Genomic DNA, 7,756 nt, shown 5'->3' with positions numbered 1-7,756 from the left:
CATATCCGAATACCTGAACACGAATATAATCTACGATGGTTACGCTGGTGGGTAGCTGAATGTCCACACTAGAAGTACCTCATTGCACCACATTTGAGTGACGAACTTTAGTACGTTTTAAGATGAAAAGGACGGATTACTACACTCAAAACAAGGTAAATACCAACCTTCACATTACTGATATTGACGTTTATAAACAAGCTTCAGTAATTGCGCATCTGCGGTATTTTAATTTGAGGGTGCTTGTTTTATATCGCCTGATTTAAGCTAGAGCAAACAGTAAGAAACCACTTTGAAAGGAAGAGGCTTTGAGGAGAAGTCAGTTAAGGGGAATTTGCTGTGTAAACATTTGCACAGTAGAAGATTACATCATGTTTAACATATATCCTTTTGGACGAATAATGATTATGTTTGTAGACTATATTTAGAAAGCAATAAGAATAGAACCTGCAGAATATGGATGATATGCGGGATGAATCAGATGAGATAGATATTGGTTGTCATATATTTCCTCCACTGAAAAAGTTGGGATCATGTAATAATATTGTGCAGTGTACCCAGATAATGAGCACCATATCATATGCAATACGAGAAACAGAGGGTGGTATTTACAGTTGCATTTATCAACACAGGTTAATTTTAAATTCAGACATATTTCAAGATGTAACACGTTAAAAATACTTTTGAACCTCCAAACACAATGATATTCACTATAACCTGTTTACATTTCTAATAGAAAGTCCTTGGTAACAAGTAATAAAACAACAAGTCTGTGGAATAAATGAAAAAAAAATGTGTTCTTATTTATTGTACTTGACAATTTGGAAACAAAAACATGTTTCATTTCTGGTACTGGGTGTTGACAATTAAAACAGAAAAGATACTTTCAAATGTAAAATTCGTATCCTGGGCAGATATAATGGTGTGCAGGATTGTCCATGCTGAACATAACACATGCAGTTTTTTAATACCATGCAAGTGAGATAAAGGTTTTAGTTATTAATACTCCATTGATACTACATTGCACATATTCGTGAATGCAGCCTCGATTAAATTATTTTACCAAGTCCGACTGGTGTACCAATTAATGTTTGCTGATGTCCCAAATACAGCAATACCAATACCAACGGTGGTCGCTGCGGTTATATTTTAAAATTAATTTACCAAACTTAGTTCAGCCATGTCTGTGTACCATTACACTTCATTGACTCTGATATGCATCAAAAGTGAATTCGTATCCATGTACATCGTCGTGGATTTTTCCACCGTTCCACAGTTTGATCTTATCGCAGTAAAACTTGTATATAAGCAATATTGACGAGTCCAACACAAATGTGCCAACATAGGTCTTGACAAATTCGACAGGGTTTTTTGTTATGAACTGCTACTAGTGAGTCATCAAATATTTTGCATAAGTGAAATGCCGACTCCCCAATTAATATGTTTAGTTTGTCTTGTCACAGACAAGATCAACAGAGACTTGTTTGCGGAGGTTCTTTATAGGTTTGTTAAACGCAACATTGTTCATCAGTTTAAAGAAGTCGTTCTCAAACTTGTTCTTGTTCTTTGTGTATAGATTTGTACTCATGTGTATATAGGGCGTCATCAAGTCACGATGGATAAATCCAAGCACGGGCTACTTTTGCTTAGAAGCATTCCAAGCGATAAATACAACTCTTTATTTGGTTTACACAGTTGTTGTTAGTCAAAAAATTTGGAACGACCTTGGTGTATTCATTAAACTTTAGCCCATGGTTGCACACCGATACAGTAACAACCACCCGCGAGGCTCCATCAAAGCTTCTGGAGGAAGAGGACTGTCGTAATGGGTGTGGTACAACTCGTCTGGATACTCCAGATAAATGTCAAAGAAGTATCAATGATTGACGTTGCTTTTGTACGTGTTTGCTTTTGCTCGGAATACATTCTAACCCACCAACATGCATGGTCTGCACAGTGCTGATATGTAAAGAATGTTGGTGTCTACATGCATGTTGTAGCTGTTTGGTCGAGCTACTTAATAAAAGTCTTAGCATTGTCCTGGTCACGGTACCACACTGGTTGCTTAGTTGCTCCGTCAGGTGCGACAACATCGATATAAAACCCGCATGGGACTTGTACAACTTGCTTTGTATTTGATTAAGCTTTCAGTTGGGAGGGAGGCAGAGATTCTCATGGGAGCATTCAAGTATTCAAAATTCGCTTAGATAACACAAATAGGTTTGCCGAGATATATTATTTTTTCAAGGCTGATCTTTTTTATTGATCGCAGTATAAGATTGCTTAGACAAAACGCCGGTTTCATAATTTTGTTAGGTTTATCGCTGACCGCAGTGGAGATTTCTTCGGTGATGTATGTAACTTGATCCGCACATGTTTTGTAAGTGGAACTATGAGTCCAAACGTCCAAGCATCTGGAAAGCATTAAACCCCAACATCCTCTGGAGTGTAGTTTTCAAACCTCTGGAGCATATTTTCATTAATAGTCTCCGTGTCATTATGATTCAAGATCGCACCACTATAAGAATGTGGTTATAATGTTAAAGATGGTGCAATGTCTTCTTTGGTTACATAACCAGGTATTGTCATTTCCACAATGAGAACAAAGATAAATCTTAAATGCAGACGGCAGCACTGCCTGACCAGCGTGTTGTAAAGTTGAAAGTTGTTCCATTAAATGCTTTAAAAATGTCTGTGTTGAGCTTATGTACATTTATGACAATTGCCTTGTAATCTTGAAGAACACAAGTGCTATTGTAAAACTTAACCCCTAGAGCTGCGTTTTAATGAACAGACTAAAATATATGTCTCTCTCTCCCTTTCTCTCGTGTAATTTTAAAGAAGTTGTGACCTGTAATATAGTAGCCCAAAACGGTATTTGTCAATTAAATATCATCCGCTTCTCTGAAGGCTTTCGACCTTGAAAACATGTTTGGCGATCCGTCTTTTGAAAAGGTAGCTGTTACTAATGGCTAAAAATAAAATTATAATAGGATTGCGCGATTTAATTCCTGACAGAGAATATAAGATTTGATTAACACATTTGTATCATCTAGAACAAACCATTATCCGACTTATTTCAGTTTTACCTGTATTAGAAACGAAAGTTGACTTTGTCTCATGAAACTCTGATAAATTGTAGTATTCTTTCACCAGACACGAACAGATGACTGAAGACCTAACAAGCCTGGTTGCTACATTAAAGTACAGCCACATTACAGAAAAGATATGGGCTATGTTTCCGCGTCATTAAGAAAATAATATGTAGTAACAAAAGATTACTGCAAATATTATGGCATCAACACCATTTCGTCGGTCGTCATCTAATATGGACGCCATTAGGACGATTGAAAACAAATTAAATAACTTTTACAATTTGTGATACAATGTGTTACCACATTTTACAGGGTGCATCATGGTACCGAGATCTCGAAACTTTATAATAATTTACCTATTCGCCATCCATACAAAGGTCATAATATAATTACTTTATTTGTGGGCATTTGCCACGTCGCGTAACTAGTCAGTCAAAGTAACTTGAGAATTTGTCCCAAATCTATTCCCTAAAATTGATAAATATTTTCTGAATTTAACCATAATCTTTATCTAAAACAAATGTTGATAACACATTAAGATTTCAATTTAACCAGAGAAGGGAACGATAAATGTTTAGATGGAAAGCATTGTTATTTAACAAAACCAAAAGGATCCTAAGTATTGATCTCAACTGAAAATAGTAGTAACCTTCCTAAGTGTTGATAGATTAAAACCAGTCCTAAGAAGTTGAGTTTTATTATATATAGTGAAAACCATTAAAGAGCAGCAGCATCACATTTATACAGTCGAAGATAATGTAAATGTAGGTTGTGAATAACATCAAATGCTTACTTGAGATCAACAACTATGACAACTATGAGTTTACCTTTATCCAGATATTTCAAAATTTTTATGTTAATATGATCTGAGCTAAACGAGTGATAGACCTAAAACTCAAGTAGAATCAACATAAAAGTTCAATGGTATTAAACAATAATTGCATGGCTGGATATAGACTAGTTTTTCAACCAGTTTTGAACTCGATGACACAACATGTATTGGTCTGTGAAGAAAGTACTACGTTGTTGATGCGATTAACCATGGCTACTTCGATAATGTCCGAAAAGACACCAGCGCTGAGGTTACAGGTTATTATACATGTAAGAAAAAGTGCAACAATGGAAGCAGCCGTTTTATGTCTTATAGGCGTTACGCCATCAGGACTTGTAGATATGTTGCATTCATTCATCTCAGTTCATTCAAGGCTTTATTTATGTAATGGAAACTACAATAAGGAATATCCACCGAGAAATTTGTTGTTAATAATATCGGATATCATGTTGCCTTTACAATACAGTTATAGGAGAGTTACAATCAAGACGGTTGTCAGTAACAAACTAAATAGATCATTAACAGCATATGGAGGACGATCAATATCAACACGCTCTTCATCATCGATAAGTAGTTACGAAATTCTGAATTAACTGGAATCATTAAACTCCTAAGATGTTACAAAAATGCTTACGTAATCTTACATTGTCAATGTAGACTATTCCTGTCTGCATTTTCTGAAAAGGGCAGTAACATAATTTCTCAATTGCTCATCGTTGACAATACTTCATTTTATGAAAGATGCTTCTATGTATATACTCATAAAAACAAACTTGTTGTTGTTCGATTTCTAGGCTCTTACAATGGGGCGTGCTTATAAAATGCATTCAACGTCATTACGTACCACATGGAATTATACAGTTTGCTCTCACAAAATGCAGTAAGACAAACTTTGGTATTGGAGGACCTTTACTTAAAGGACATTTCATTGCTAATTTTCAATCAGAAGCTCCATTAATACTTTCTAGTTCATGATCCTGAAATAATGTCATGGGAAATAATTTGTGAAGTTGATATAAGTGTATTAGAAATGATATAAATTGAAGCTAAACTAATTTATATTCCTAGTAAAGAAAGTAAATATATCTACAGGACACTGTAATTCGAAACATAAATCGTAAACTGAGTGATATTGTTACATTCGGGTTTAAAGGACACACAAAACCAAGTAAGGATCCTATAACTTTATGTTAAAAGAAGCTAAAAACTTGACAAAAACTAAAAACCAGCGTTGCTTATAGTATCAAGCCCAGCTACAGACCTGCTTGATCTCCCATCCTGCTCTTGTTTTATAAAGGGTTAGAGACATGGTATTTTAATTAATTTAATATTTGTGCCTTATTCAAGGGCATGAACTGGTCCAGGCTCAGTTAGCCATGGGAAGATAAACAACAGAACCGAATCTGCAGACAGTCTCCGGTATCGAATATCCAAGAATGCTAAGATTAATGTTCTGGCCAACTGTCCCTACTAACAGTTAGAATCTGATACAGGCACTGAGAGTGAAATCATACTGATAACACATCCCTTCGTAAGAGGAAACTTTATGTTTTCGATGCAATACATTTCAAATTAATTAGCTGGCTTGGTACATCAATAAAATGATAAAACTTGCATGAAGCTTACGTTATACTAAAATTCATAAAGCTCAGAGTCACTACTGTTGACTTTTGTAAAAGAGTCTTGAATTCAGTGACCATCCAGAACAGAGGAAATCCAACAAATTGGTTACAGTCTATATCCGCATAAATTTCCTAATGGTTCCAAAAACAATACACACTGAAGTTCGAAAATTCCTGGAATCCTGTATCTTTTGTCGTTTAATTCCTACATACCTCAGTTACATGCGCGATAACCCATCTGCATTCCCATCTTGTTTGCCGCTCCTGTGCTTTATAATGAAGTTGTAATGCTAGAGCACCAAACACCATATAAGTAGTCGCTGGTTCATGCTTTGCATTTGATTTAACCATGTCAATGTGTTGTGGCCAGTCACAATTTCGAATCTTGTCCCTGACAGGTAAAACCTTAATCAATCAATCGCCCACACGATCGCAAGACAGTCCTTCTCGATAGCTGCATATTTATGCTCTCGTGGAAGACGTTTCCGGCTTAGATAGGTCTCCGCATGTTTATTACTGTCCACTGTCTGGCTTAGAACATCCTGAAATTCGTTGACTATGCACCATTCTCAAGTTTACCTCCAGCTTAAGCCAGCGTCATCTTCAACTGCTGTTGCTGGACAATTAATGTCCACACCATTCTCATTGTCTGCTTGCGTCACCAGCAGCACAGCGCGATTGTACCCACGCAGTAGGTTTACATGATAGGTTACCTTACCGCCCCTACCGGGTACAGATACCTGGTAGTTAACATCGTTTACCTTTCGAACGATATGATAAGGTCCCTGCCATTTTGCCTTCATCTTGGACGTACTTGATAGCAAGAGAATAAGGACTTCATCCCATGGACTAAATTATCCTGTATTCATGTGACGATCGTACAATGCTCTGATTTTCTTTTGGCGATTCAACTGTTTATCTTTGAGAAGAATTCCGATGTCAGCCACCTTCACATGCATATTTAAAATATGCTCCACAGATGACATCTTACTGACATCCTTTTCTTCCATATACAAGCCTCGAAAATTTGGCACTGGCCCTCTACTCTGCCAACCATGCAACACGACTGGGTCTTTCTCAAAGGGTGCGAATTCAGTCTCATCATGTGGGACTTCGCGGTATGCAAACAACAAATATGGCAACATCTCATCCCATATATTCATGTTGTCTGGACAGAACTTCCGCAACATTGATTTTATTATCCCGTTTCAACGTTCTACCTTTCCATTCGTTTATGGGTGATAAGGCGTTGTTGTAACTCAATGGATACCCAAAAGCTCATACAACTGTTCCAGTAAGGTGCTAGTAAAGTTAATCCATTTGTCTGTTAATATGACCCTTGGAAATCCCAAACGGCTAAACAACTCAATCAGTGATCAACCCACACTCGTTGCCTCCATGTCCTTATGAGTGAGGAAAACCTTCTGGATATCTCGCTGCATCATCAACCACCGTCAGTAAGTATGTGTGTCCATACTTCGTTCTAGATAACGGTCCTACAATACCCATTGCAATTTATGAGAATGGTTCTGCTATTACCGGTGGGCCAGCTATTAGATAGTTCTCACCTGCAGTCCGTTTTGCTGTCATCTGACATTTACAACACGATGTACAATATCTTTTTACATCGGAAAACATTTCAGGCCAAAAGAACGATTGGAGAATCCTCTCTTTTGTTTTCTCGAAACCCATTTGACCTGCAAAGGGTCGATCGTGTTCCATCTCCATTACCATTTTTCGTAATATTGCTGGTACAGCGATTAGCTCCCCTCCACGCGAACCATCACGATGTCATTTCCGCCGCAGCATATAATTTTCCTAGAATAATGTCAATGGCTCCTGCTCAGCCTCTTTACGAGTAGCAAAGGACTTCTCTCTAGTACTTTGCAATGAAATATCCGCAATCTGTAGCGTCGACAACATGTGCACATTCATTGCTGAAGGTTTATCAACTTCAGTGTCATCAAGCTGATCAGTATCTTCTGTCTCGGTGTTGATGTTGACAACTTCATTCTTATCCTCCTACTTACATTGGTCAGTATTCTCCACCGTCCTCTCATCGTCTTTTTATCATCAACCTCAACAAATGACCCTTTCTTGATAAGTATACCCATCCGCAATAAAGCTTCAGCGACTAAATTTGAAACAAGTACCACTTGCGCTGGTCCCTTTTAATGCGGAGTGTCGATATTTACCACAGCCAACTG

This window comes from Sinohyriopsis cumingii, chromosome 17 (assembly GCF_028554795.1).
Source record: "Sinohyriopsis cumingii isolate HCF-2022 chromosome 17, ASM2855479v2, whole genome shotgun sequence".
Classification (NCBI taxonomy): domain Eukaryota; kingdom Metazoa; phylum Mollusca; class Bivalvia; order Unionida; family Unionidae; genus Sinohyriopsis; species Sinohyriopsis cumingii.
This window is presented reverse-complemented; position numbering follows the sequence as displayed.